Below are 14,792 nucleotides of genomic sequence, written 5' to 3' on the forward strand. Positions count from 1 at the left end.
ATACTCCTTAATACCATCACTTTCAAAATTCATGATCACCGCCGCTAGTGCCTCAACACCAAAGCGCTCTTCGATTTGTACCTCAGACGTACTCTCAACCCTGTAGGATATAGCAGATACCGTTTGGAGCTCACCACTCTAATTCTGGACCTAAAAATGTTGAAAGTTGTTTCTTCATTGTTTAACCTAAACTTCGTCTGCCCTTTTTCCATGTCAACCAAGGCGCAACCGGTAGCAAGGAACGACCTCCCAAGCATAATAGGCACCTCCAAATCCACCTCACAGTCAAGAATCACAAAATCGGCCGGCAATATAAATGACTCGACCTTCACTAACACATCATGGAGTATCCCAATAGGCCTCTTCACTGTTCGATCGGCCATCAGTAACTGCATCGCAGTGCGCTTTGGGTCACCCAAACTCAACTTCTTGTAAATAGAGAGAGGCATGAGATTTATGTTTGCACCAAGATCACATAGTGCTTTAGAAAAGTGTAACAACCCGATGGTACATGAGTTGAATGCCTTGAATCGGACCCGTTACAACAGAAAGGACGGGGGTCTCGCTGTATTTTGGGCCCAAGCCTGTTAGGGCGTAGCTTAGCACTATATATAGACGCTATGGCAAACCCTATTCTGTAATTCTGTTCTTGCCTCTCCATAATAAAACTGCTCCCTCTCTTCCCCGTGGACGTAGCCAATTTATTGGTGAACCACGTAAATCTGTTGTCTTGTTTTTCGCGTTTATATTTTCTCGTATTATATCGAATTCCGCATAACAAATTGGTATCAGAGCCTCTCGGTTAATCGGTGTTCTTGGAGAATTCGAGATGTCTGCTTTGAACGTGAAAATCGACAAATTCACAGGGAGGAACAGTTTCAGTTTATGGCAGATCAAGATGCGGGCTTTGTTGAAACAACAAGGTTTCTGGGCGCCGTTGTCGAAAGACAAGAACGCCGTCGTTACTCCTGAGATGGCGATTCTGGAGGAAAAGGCGCATTCGACGATCATGCTGTGTCTCGCGGATGACGTCATCACGGAAGTCTCGGATGAAGAGACTGCTGCTGGTCTGTGGTTGAAGCTGGAGAGTTTGTACATGACAAAATCTCTAACCAACAAGCTGCTTCTGAAACAACGTCTATTCGGTCTACGAATGGCTGAAGGTACACAACTCAGGGAACATTTAGAGCAATTGAATACTTTGTTATTAGAATTGCGTAATATCGATGTGAAGATCGAGGATGAAGATGCTGCCCTGATTCTGTTAGTATCTCTCCCAATGTCGTTTGAGAATTTTGTTCAATCGTTCATTGTTGGGAAAGATACTGTGTCGCTGGAAGAAGTCAGATCGGCCCTTCATAGCAGGGAATTACGGCATAAGGCTAACGGCACAAGTACGGACATACAGCCTTCCGGTCTGTTCACCAGTAGCGGAAAGGGAAGGAAAAACGGCGGAAAGAAAAATAAGCCGATGTCGAAGGGTGCAAAGCCAGATGATGTTTGTAATTACTGCAAGGAGAAGGGACATTGGAAATTTGATTGTCCGAAGAAGAAGAAGCAATCGGAAAAACAATCAGTTTCTGCTGCTGTTGCTGAAGAAGACACCAATTCTGAAGAAGACATTGCCCTAGTTGCGGATGAGCACACTCATCATTCAGATGTGTGGGTTCTCGATTCTGGGGCATCCTATCACATCTGTCCTAGGAGAGAGTGGTTCACGACTTATGAGCAGATAGACGGAGGCAGCATCTCGATGGCCAACAGTTCTGTCTGCAAGGTGGTTGGGACAGGCTCGATCAAGATAAGGACACATGACGGTAGCTTCTGCACATTGAACGAGGTCAGGCACGTTCCATTGATGACGAAAAATCTGATATCTCTCAGTTCTTTGGACAGCAAGGGATTCAGCTGGTCGGGAAAAGATGGAGTCTTGCGGGTCTGGAAGGGTTCAAATCTGATTCTGAAAGGTGTCATGCGTGGTACTTTGTATTTTCTACAAGGTTCCACGGTTACAGGTTCAGCCCATGTTGCATCGTCAGAAGTTCACCAGGAGGATATGACTAAGTTATGGCACATGAGACTTGGTCATATGGGTGAAAGAGGGATGCAAATTCTGTCAAAGGAGGATCTTCTTGCTGGTCATAAGGTTAAAAGCCTAGAGTTTTGTGAACATTGTGTCTTTGGAAAACTACATCGCAACAAGTTTCCAAAAGCCATTCACAGAACAAAAGGCACTCTTGATTATATCCATTCTGATTGCTGGGGTCCATGCCGTGTTGAGTCTTTGGGAGGCTGCAGATTTTTTGTGTCCATGATTGATGACTACTCAAGGATGACTTGGGTGTACATGATGAAGCATAAAAGTGAAGCTTTCCAGAAGTTCAAGGAGTGGAAAATTTTGATGGAAAATCAAACAGGGAAGAAGATCAAGAGGTTGCGAACTGATAATGGGCTGGAATTCTGCTGGTCTGAATTTGATCAATTCTGTAAGGATGAAGGGATTGCTCGACATCGTACAGTCAGAAATACACCACAGCAGAACGGTGTAGCTGAGCGGATGAATCAAACACTTCTGGAGAGAGCAAGGTGCATGCTCTCTAATGCTGGGCTAGATAGAAGATTCTGGGCAGAAGCGGTTAGTACAGCTTGCTACTTGATTAACCGCGGACCACATACAGGCATACAGTGCAAAACACCTATGGAGATGTGGTCAGGAAAAGTTGCTGATTATTCAAATCTGAAAGCTTTTGGTTGTACGGCTTACTATCACGTCAGTGAAGGTAAGTTAGAACCAAGAGCTAAAAAGGGAGTATTTGTGGGCTACGGAGATGGAGTGAAAGGTTTCAGAATCTGGTCTCCAGCAGAAAAGAGGGTTATTATGAGCAGGAACGTTGTCTTTGATGAAAGTTCTCTGCTTAGAACCATTGTGAAGCCTACAACTACGTCAGAAACTGGGAGTCTTGATAAACAGGTGGAGTTTCAAGTCATTCAGAACGAGAGCGATTTGAAAGAACCTGAAGAGGAGGATCAAGAGCCACAGACAGAAACAGATATTCCAGAATCTATGCCATCAGATATCCATCGGAGTATAGCTCAAGATCGGCCAAGGAGGGTTGGAGTTCGGCCACCTACGAGGTATGGTTTTGAGGACATGGTGGGTTATGCACTGCAGGTTGCTGAAGAGGTAGATACATCTGAGCCGTCTACTTACAAAGAAGCCATTTTAAGTTCTGATTCTGAAAAATGGTTTGCCGCTATGGGAGATGAGATGGAGTCCCTACACAAGAATCAGACATGGGATCTGGTCATACAGCCTTCGGGGAGAAAGATTATTACTTGCAAATGGGTTTTCAAGAAGAAGGAAGGGATATCACCAGCAGAAGGAGTCAAGTATAAAGCCAGGGTTGTTGCCAGAGGTTTCAACCAAAGAGAGGGAGTGGACTACAATGAGATCTTCTCACCAGTGGTCAGACATACTTCCATCCGAGTGTTACTAGCGATAGTTACACATCAGAATCTGGAGCTTGAACAACTTGATGTGAAGACAGCGTTTCTACATGGAGAGTTGGAGGAAGAGATATACATGACTCAGCCGGATGGTTTCCAAGTTCCAGGGAAGGAAAATCACGTCTGCAAGTTGAAGAAGTCCTTATATGGACTTAAGCAGTCTCCAAGGCAGTGGTACAAAAGTTTGACAACTATATGGTGAAGTTGGGCTATACTCGGAGCTCATATGATTGTTGTATCTACTACAATAGGCTCAAGGGTGATTCATTCATCTATCTGGTGCTTTATGTAGATGATATGCTGATAGCTGCAAAGAAGAAGTATGACATTCAGAAGCTGAAGGGTTTACTTAGTGCTGAGTTTGAGATGAAGGATCTGGGAGCCGCTCGGAAGATTCTAGGGATGGAGATCATTAGAGACAGAGAGAGAAGGAAACTTTTCTTGTCACAGAGAAGCTACATTCAGAAGGTCTTGGCGAGGTTTGGCATGTCTTCATCTAAGCCTATTGATACTCCTGGTGCTGCCAATATCCATCTCACTGCCATGTTCGCTCCACAGTCAGAAGAAGAGAACGAGTATATGTCACGAGTCCCTTATGCTAGTGCCGTAGGAAGTTTGATGTATGCTATGGTCTGTACAAGGCCTGATTTAGCACATGCAGTCAGTGTAGTGAGCAGATTCATGGGAAAACCAGGGAGAGAACATTGGCAGGCTGTGAAGAGAATTTTACGGTACCTTAGAGGTACATCTGACGTTGGTCTCATTTATGGAGGTGATACTCAGTGCTTGGTTACTGGCTATTCTGATTCTGACTATGCTGGAGATGTTGACACAAGAAGATCGATGACTGGCTATGTGTTTACCCTTGGAGGATCTGTCGTCAGTTGGAAGGCAACTTTGCAACCTACAGTGACTTTGTCTACTACGGAAGCGGAGTACATGGCCTTGACAGAGGCTGCAAAAGAAGGGATTTGGATGAAAGGGCTGGTTAGTGATCTAGGTCTGCATCATGATCAGTCTATGGTGTATTGTGACCGTTTGAGCGCAATTTGTCTAGCCAAGGATCAAGTCAATCATGAGAGAACCAAGCATATTGACGTGAGGTATCATTTTCTGAGAAGTGAGAAGAGAATCAAGGTGAAGAAAGTAGGAAATGCTGATAATCCTGCTGATATGTTCACAAAGCCGGTTCCACAGAGCAAGTTTCAACACTGTTTGGACTTGCTCAACATCAGAAGCTGTTAATTGCCTTGAGGGGCAATTCTGAGGAAGAGGGGGAGGCCTGGAACTATCATAGTGCGTCTGAAGAATCTGTTTGGAGAATTCAAGTCAAGGTGGAGATTTGTTGAATGCCTTGAATCAGACCCGTTACAACAGAAAGGACGGGGGTCTCGCTGTATTTTGGGCCCAAGCCTGTTAGGGCGTAGCTTAGCACTATATATAGACGCTATGGCAAACCCTATTCTGTAATTCTGTTCTTGCCTCTCCATAATAAAACTGCTCCCTCTCTTCCCCGTGGACGTAGCCAATTTATTGGTGAACCACGTAAATTTGTTGTCTTGTTTTTCGCATTTATATTTTCTCGTATTATATCGAATTCCGCATAACAACATGGAATAGTGAAAGAGTCCGAATCTTCTTTCTTTTACACAAGAGACATTGTAGCAATAGCACTACAGTGTTGCATTCCGTCAGAATCCTCAAAACTTACCGATCTCTTCTTAGTAACCATATCTTTCATAAACTTTGCATAACCAGGTATTTGTTCAAGATCTTCTATCAAAGTGACATTGATAATTAATAATAGAAAATAAAGATTGAGAGGTTAAAATATCCCAATCCAATATGAAAGCTATTTTAAAATAGTAATTAAATGCCGGTATTTACCACCCTCGGTCTTCTTTACAATCTTTATGGAAATGGTGGTGGTGGTCTAGGAACAAGGATCACCTATTGGGGTATCTCTGCTTCTTTCACCGCTTTATCTACCAACTCACCATTATCTTCCACCACCTCATCATCTTTTCTCACCTCATCTTCCACACTAGACGACATAGGTGGATCCATGGTTTGCTTACCCCCTCGAGTAGTAGCGGTCATGCAATGTCCACATTTTTCAAATTTTGGATAGTATTGCTAGGAATAGTACCCGGTTGACGTGGGTTCACAGTAGAAGACAATTGGACCATTTGCAACTCAAGATGCTTGATTGAGATTGCATGTGCATCCACCTTTTGCCCAATATTAGCCAAATCACCTCTACTCTTTGGCGAACTCATTACTAGCATCGAACCTCATCACCATCTTTTGCAACATATATTCAACTCGTGCCATACTACCTCTACCATCCCTAGGAGCATATTTTCGATTTTGAGGTGAAACATAGGACCTACTCCAATCATTTCTGTTACCAGAGTTACCCCGATTGAAGTTGTTGTCGCAGTTGTAGTTTCCATCTAGAACATAATGACCCTCTTTGTTGTAATTCCCATAGTTCCGACCTTGATTTCCTTGATGTTGGCGCCAATTCTCCTGATTGGAGCCTTGGGAGTTCGATCGAAAACCCCATGTCTGATCATTCACTGCATAAGAATCCTCTTCATAGTAGAATTCATCTGCTGGCGGGGTGGTTTAGTCAAATAATTCACCGCATTTACTTTCTCCGCACCTCCAGTGATATGTTTCAATACCAACCCGAACTTAGTTCTCATTCGAGCTATCTCTTCAGGAATCTCATCTGAGGCAGAGTTGTGTGTAGCTTGCACTGCAAAGGTGTTTCTCCTAGTGTCTGACTTCTTAGTGCTCCAAGCCTTATTGTTGCGAGAGATTTTCTCCAACTTCTCCGCGATCTCTACATATGTGCACTCACCATAAGAACCAGCCGCAATAGTATCAAGTACTGCCTTATTATTATCATCTTTCCCTCTATAGAAGTACTCTTTTGACGATTCATCATCAATGCGGTGGTTTGGGACACTTCTCACAAATAAGATGAACCTATCCCAAGATCTACTTACTGATTCCCCAGGCAATGCCATAAAGTTTTTCACTCTATATTTGTGCTTGAGCTTTTTAGACACCGGATAATACCGTGCTAGGAACACATCCCTCAACTGCTCCTGGTATAGATCAAATTATAGGGCAACTCAGTAAACCAAATTGCGGCCTCTCCCATCAGTGAGAGAGGGAACACCCTTAATCCGATTACATTTATGTCCAAGTCTGGCCTCCCTACACAAATCTTACACACTGACCTCAGTTTGGATGTGAGCATGTGGATCCTCAGATGGTAGCCCCGAACGCAAACCTCTAGCGGTGAGCATCTGCATCAAGCTACTAGTTACCACGAATATATGACCCTGTGGTAGAGCAGGTAGGACAAGAGGCCCATCAGAGTCACTGATGTTTATGTTGCCCCTATATAACTCTTGATGGCGTGGGACGGGTGGTTGCCTCCTCATAGCACCATCACCAGGATTTTCCACAATCACTTAGTTGTGAGCCTCAACTGGCGGAGGAAGTTGACGGTTTATCCCACCACCAAGATTAGCAGGATTCTGTGGATCGTTTATTTTGCAGAGTGTACGGTTCAGTTCTAGATCAAATGGAAGTATTGGTTCTCCTCGACTCCGTATACTTGGCATACACTAGAGCTTGACTTGAAAGACACAAAAACAAAGAGAAAAAGTAAAATTAGTAAATTGTTGACTAAAATTCAGTAATTGATTTTAAAGTTAATCTAAAAGCAACTTTCCTCGGTAGCGGCGCCAAAATTTGATACACTCAAATTACACATTCCTAAATAAGTATAAGCGGTCGTATCAAGTAAAGAACCAACATTAGGTTGGGGTCGATCCCACGAGGAAAATGATTTAGACTTAACTTTAACGTACGATTATCTCTATTTAGTCAAGTCCTTTCCAAAAACTAATAATTAAAAGGGGAATTTTGTAAAACAAAAGCGTTGCAATGTTTTAAAATCAAACAAGTAGCAAGAGTAAATTGTTGGTGTTCATCAAGTTATGAGAGAAACTAGGGTGTAAGTGTTCCCCGTAGGTTCATAACGCCATAATCCTAGCTTATAACAATTATTTCCTAAGGTTTTTCATGCAAAGTCATAAGTTATGTATCTCTAAATCCTTGGTCCAGCATTTAGAGAATTTCACCCCATACCTTGGTCCGGCTACGTGTGTTTGAGTTACTAACCCTTACCTTTACTTCATATTAAGCATCATATTTAATGTTTGACTTAGTTATTACCTCGCACCAATCGAAACTAGCTAATAACAGATAGTATTAAATAAATAGTATTAAATAATATTAGTATTTACTGTGTACTAATCCTAGTCCTATTAGGATTAGTACTCCTTAATCCTAGTCCTATTAGGATTAGTACTCCTTCCTATATCTCCTATATATATCTCCCATGTATTCCCTTATTAGGTTAACACTTCAATACAATCAATATTTCTTCATGGTATCAAGAGCCAGAAAACCTAGATCTTCTTTTCTCTAGGTTTTTTTTTTCTCTCTTTAGGGCACCGATCGTTCCCTCTCTTCTCTTGGGCGGCGGCAGCCATGACAACCGAGGTGGATCCTCTCGATTCACTTCCTTCTGGCGTTAAACTCCTTCTCAGGCATCTTCATGCCCTGATTCCCGAAAAATTATCAGACATAAATTACCCTACATGGAAAATCACCGTTCTTACAGCCCTTGAGGCCAATTACCTTCTCAAATACGTCGATGGAAGCACAGAACCGCCGCCGGCAGTCATCACCGCCACGGACAAATCAGAAAAAACCAATCCGGCCCATGCCGCCTGGAAAGCCGTGGATGGCCAGATCCGATCATGTTTGATTGCGGTCATCTCTCCCACGGTTCAGAAACACGTCCGATCCTACACAACTGCTTCAGCCCTGTGGACGGCCCTCGCAACACGCTATGCATCAATTTCCCACTCTCATATTTTTCAATTGCGTGATCGTCTCCACACAATTACCAAAGGCACGAAAACTATGGCGGAGTATTTAGACGAGGTCTCCACCATCATCACAGCCCTCGACACCGTGAACGAAATCATTCCCGAAAAAGATCTCGTCATGTGCGTCGTTCGGGGGCTCCCATCAGCTTACTCCTCCATTAAACAGGCAGTTCGCATCAGTCCAACGCCCGTTGACCTGGCTACTCTCTCCTCGTGGCTAAAAAGTGAAGAAATCAACGTGGATCTGGAGAGCAAACTTCTTCTCCGAGAAGCCGCTGTTATGGAGCCGGCCACCGCCCTCACCGCAAGCCAGAACTATCGCGGGGGGCGTGGTGGCGGCCGGCAGGGGAGCCGCCATGGCTACGGCAGAAACAGCGGAGGCCGCGGGCGCGGCGGTCGGCAGGGCAGTCGTCCGCCGTACGACGGTCAGCAGCACGGCAGCAACAACAGCCTGCACTCCTTCGGCAGCGGCGGGCAGTCATCTTCCAGCGGCGGGCAGGGCACTTACGAGCGGGATCGTCCAACTTGTCAAATCTGTCAGAAAACAGGACACACCGCTGTTCGTTGCTGGTTTCGGTATGAGGAGAGCCGAAATAGTGATAACCGTGCCAATTATGCATCTCAAGCCGGCCCTTCCTCTGAATGGCTGTTGGATACTGGGGCCAACATGCACGTTACTTCTGATCTATCCAAGCTTAACGCTCCAAATCCATATCATGGCTCCAATGGTATTACTGTTGGCAACGGTGAGTCCCTTAATATTTCTCACACTGGCACGGGTACCATTAAAACCCCCACCGCTATCTTTCACCTAGGTAACCTTACCCACGTCCCTTCTATTAAATCCAATCTCCTTTCAGTTCACCAATTCACAAAAGACAATAATTGCTCACTCTTGTTCACCTCTAATGATTTTCAGATCCTAGACAATACTACCAAGAGGGTGATTTTTCAGGGCCCCTGTGAGCATGGTCTGTACGTTCTTCCTGGCACAAGTTCGTCTGCCCACCCAGTTTCAGAAAGCGTTCCTGTGGCTCCGGTGGCTCTTTCGGCTGATGGCCACAGTCTGTTGTGGCACAGTCGTCTGGGTCACCCGTCTACTCAAATAATAAATTCTTTAATGTCTCAATTAGGTTTTTCTTCCATTCATGTAAACAATTGTGACTCCTGTTCAATTGCTAAATCTCATAAATTACCTTTTACTTTATCTGAGAAGCGTACAACTGCACCTTTTCAACTTATTCATTCTGACCTATGGGGTCCTACTGCTGTTCCTTCATTTGCTGGTTTTCGCTATTATATTTGTTTTGTGGATGATTTTACAAAATACACTTGGTTGTACCCACTAAAACACAAATCACAGGCATACACCACCTTTGTCACTTTTGAAAAAATGGTCAAAACACAATTCAATTCTCATGTTAAACTTTTTCGAAGTGACAATGGAAAGGAATATGTCAATAACATCTTTGGCCAGTTTCTGCAATCCCTGGGAATTATACATCAAACCTCCTGTCCATACACTCCCGAACAGAATGGGGTGGCTGAGCGTAAGCATCGCCATCTCATTGAAACGGTGGTTACTCTTCTACATCAATCTCATCTCCCTGTCTCCTTTTGGGTAGAAGCTCTAGCCACCGCAAACTACCTCATTAACAGAATGCCCAGTCACACCCTCTCCAACAAATCACCCTATCAACTCCTTTACCAAGAACTTCCCAATTATACCAACCTCCGCGTCTTTGGGTGTCTTGCCTACCCTTGGCTACGCCCTCATATTACTCACAAATTACAACCCCGATCCCGTCCTTGTATTTTTTTGGGCTATCATCCTACCTCCAAGGGTTATCGCTGTCTTGACCCACAAACTCATAAAGTCTACATATCTCGTCATGTCAAATTTGTCGAAAATGAGTTTCCCTACGAGTCTATTTCCTCCTCCACAAATACATCATTCATTGGCGTCCTTCCCCTTTTTCCAACATACTCACAGGGTCCCTCACCACCTTCCCCCACACCTCCACCCACTACCCAACCACCCCTCATCACCCCTTCGACCGTCACCCACAATACACCCGCAACCACCACCCACACTCACAACCAACCCGAACCACCCCATACCCACAACATCTCCAGCCCGATCCGTTTTGGGTCCTTCCCGGCCACCCCCGAATCACCACCGCCCGTGCCACCCCCCAATACTCATCCCATGTTAACCCGTGGCAAAGCCGGTATCTTTAAACCCAAAACCTTTCAGGCTACCATACTACCAAATACACCCCTTCCCGATAGTGAACCAACAACCTACTCTGTTGCCTCAAAAAATGCTTATTGGCGTCATGCTATGGATGACGAGTTTAAGGCTTTGACTGATCAGAAAACTTGGGTTCTTGTACCTAAGCCCCATGGGCGGCACCCAGTGGGCTGTAAATGGGTATACAAAATTAAACACAATGCGGATGGCAGTATTTCCAGGTACAAGTCTCGTTTAGTTGCTAAAGGTTACAATCAGGAGTATGGGCTTGATTACTCCGAGACATTCAGTCCTGTTATTCGGCAGGAACCATTCGCCTGGTACTGTCACTCGTCGTGCGCAACAATTGGCTCATCAATCAGTTGGATGTTTCCAATGCTTTTCTTCATGGCATGCTTGATGAAACTATCTACATGACGCAACCACCGGGCTATGTTGATCCCCGCTTCCCTCGACATGTTTGCAAACTCCAGAAGTCTCTGTATGGGCTCAAGCAAGCCCCCCGTGCTTGGTACACACGTCTGAAAACGTTCCTCCAGGGACTCGACTTCACGTGTTGCGTACACGACACGAGTCTGTTTACTCGACATTCAGCACATGGTACAGTCATTCTTCTTGTCTATGTAGATGATATCATTATTACAGGCTCTACTGTAGCTCTCATTCAGGATGTCACTCGAGCTATGCATACTGCCTTCAAAATGAAGGACCTTGGCCCGTTACATTATTTTCTGGGAATGGAAGTTTCTCGGACAGGCAGCGACTTGTTTCTTCATCAGTCAAAATATGCTCGAGATCTGTTACAGAAAACTGGACTGGAAAAATGCACCAGTCAACCAACACCGATGGCAGTCTCTTCGTCTACGAATGGAGCCGACACCCCCTTTGCCGATATCACCCACTTCCGCAGCCTCATTGGGGCTCTACAGTATCTGACCATTACCCGTCCTGACATCCAGTTTGCTGTCAACCGAGTTGCTCAGCGCATGCATCAACCAAGTGAACATGATTACCATTGTCTAAAACGCATTCTCAGGTACATTTTTTGGCACTCTTGGTCGTGGTTTACTCATTCGACCCGAGGACTTGGAGCTTCGGGGTTTCTCAAATTCAGATTGGGCGAATGATAAAAATGACAGAAAATCTACATCGGGGTTTCTCGTTTTTTTGGGGCCGAACCTGATCTCCTGGTGTACAAAAAAACAACCCAAGGTCTCTCGGTCCTCGACTGAAGCTGAATACCGCGCCCTTGCTCTTCTTGCTGCTGAGACCATGTGGGTCACATATATTCTTCGCGAACTCCGCGCCACTCACACTGTTCCTGGTCTCTATTGTGACAACAAATCAACCATCTGTGTGGCCAAGAATTCCGTCCTACACACCAGAATGAAGCATGTTGATACCGATTGTCTCTTTGTTCGCGATGAAGTTCAGGCCGGCACCATGACTGTGCAGTATGTACCCACTGAAGAACAACCGGCTGATATTCTCACCAAGCCTCTCCCGAGCCGACAGCACGATTACCTCAGTTCCAAGCTTCCGTTCGCTTCCGCTCAGCTCAGCTTGAGGGGGGATAATAACAGATAGTATTAAATAAATAGTATTAAATAATATTAGTATTTACTGTGTACTAATCCTAGTCCTATTAGGATTAGTACTCCTTAATCCTAGTCCTATTAGGATTAGTACTCCTTCCTATATCTCCTATATATATCTCCCATGTATTCCCTTATTAGGTTAACACTTCAATACAATCAATATTCCTTCACTAGCCTATTAGATAGCATATATTAAATCCATGTCAATAATTTTTTTCCTATTAACTATCCCTTAATCCGGCGAAAATCAATAAGGAGAGTTCTAACGCGTGCACTCATTAAAAAGACTTCTAGACAAAAGAATTATAGATGCATGTAATAACCTAGTTGAGAATTGTTAATTAGCTAGGATTATTTTGTTAATTACCCATGGTTCCCACAACTCTAGTTATGAATTTAGTTACCCGTGCTTAGAAGAACACAATTCATATTTTTCGAATAATAAATCATGAATTTACTTTGACAAGTTTGGAGAAAATCTAGAAATTATACTTGAAACAACAAAATTCACTTGAAAATCGATTCCGAAAACTTAAATTAATTGTCCAAGTTGCAAATTCAATTCTCCAAGAACAAAAACATGAAAAATAATAAAGAATCCAACCCAAAAAACGAGGTTTTACACCCTATTTATAAAGACATTATCCTAAAATAAAAGGAAAATAACTAAAGAAAGTTTGTCCAAAAATTGCGGCTTCAATCGACGACCCCTCAGACGGTCCGTCGATAGAACGACGGACCGTCGACTGCCTCAGTCAGTCCAAACTTAGCTTTTTCTTTGGCCCTCTCTTTTGAATCTTCTCAGATCCAATCAATTGACCAATAGCACGGTCCGTCAATGCTTCTCATCGTTCCATACTTAGCTTTTTTTCAGCACCGGGTACTAGGACATCTCTCTGATCTCATCAACGATTTGCCTGGGCGGTCCGTTGATCAGTCGACGGACCGTCGATCCTTCTGTAGCCCCACACTTAGTCAGAATTCCCCAAGTTGCTTCCAGATGCTTGAACCTCCAGTCGACGATCACCACCTACAGTCCGTCGATGGAATAACGGGCCGTCGATGGAATGAAGGGCACGTCGATGACTTTGTGGGTCACTTCTACATTGATTTATGCACAACCTTCTGCGTTTCTGTTTTGGACAACTTTCCTGCAAAACACAGATAAAAATACATTAAAATTACTACAAAAGGCCCTAGACACACACTAAACTTAAGAAAAAATCATTGAAAGTACCGTGAAACCACGGTACATCACCTTCTATCATTGGATTACCAACAGAAATATTACTAAGGCACACTTTTTGTTGGTAATATTACCAAAGAAGTATATATCGGTTGGTAATTATGACAAAAAATTGTTTATATAATTTATTAACATATTACCAATGATTTACTAACCAAACATTTACCAACGACAGATTGTGTTGCTAAATTTACCAATCAAATATAAATGTGTTGGTAAATTAGTAACGAAATGTATTTTGTTGGTAAAATAACCAATCAATATCAAATTAGTTGGAAATTTTGCCGGTGAAAAACGATTGTAGTTAGTTAACATCATTAAAATAGTTGGTAATTTACCAACCGATCACTAATCCATTGGTAAAATTCACCAACATATTAATTATTAGTTGGTAATATTACATATGAATGTTTAATTGATAGCAATTATTACCAACTCTAATAAAATTTATTGACAAATTATTACTAACTTATATTTTAATAGTTTGTAAATTACCAATTGAGGTTAAATGTTTTGTAAATAAACGTCTAGTGTTGAGGTTTTCATATTTAGTTTGTGTCATTAGGCGTTTTAACTTTAAAATTTTAACCAAAACATGACTTTGTTCAATATTGGTAAACGTGCTCAGATTAGAACTCCGTAAGTGTCATTCGCTTTGAAAAGTCATTTTTTATCTAACGGGAATGTTGATTCATGTTTTGAGGCTTTCATTTTTGTTTGTTCCGTTAGGTGTTTTAAATTTTATGTTTAGGCCAAAATTTGACTTTGGTCAATATTTTTGTGAACGTGCTCGATGAGAATTTCGTTAGCGTAATTAATTCCAAAGGTCATTTTTTATCTAGTAGGATGGTTGATTTGAGTTTTGCGACTTTCATTTTTACTATGTGTCGTTAGGTGTTTTAACATATAAGTTTTAGCAAAAATTTAACTTGGGTCATTATTTGATAACGTACCGAAATAAAAACAGTTAGATTGCAAAAGTCGTTTTTGATGTAATAAGATAGAGGGTTCGGATTTTGAGGCTTCTGTTTTTACTTTATGTTGTTAGACATTTTATCTTTTAAGTTTTGGCCAAAATTTCACTTTAGTCAATATTTTTGGCAATCGTGCTCGAATTGAAATTTGTTCACGCAGTTAGCCATATAAGTTCAGTTTTGATCTCATAGGATGGTTGGCTCAGGATTTGAGGCTTATTTTCAGTTTGT

This window comes from Solanum pennellii, chromosome 3 (assembly GCF_001406875.1).
Source record: "Solanum pennellii chromosome 3, SPENNV200".
Lineage (NCBI taxonomy): Eukaryota > Viridiplantae > Streptophyta > Magnoliopsida > Solanales > Solanaceae > Solanum > Solanum pennellii.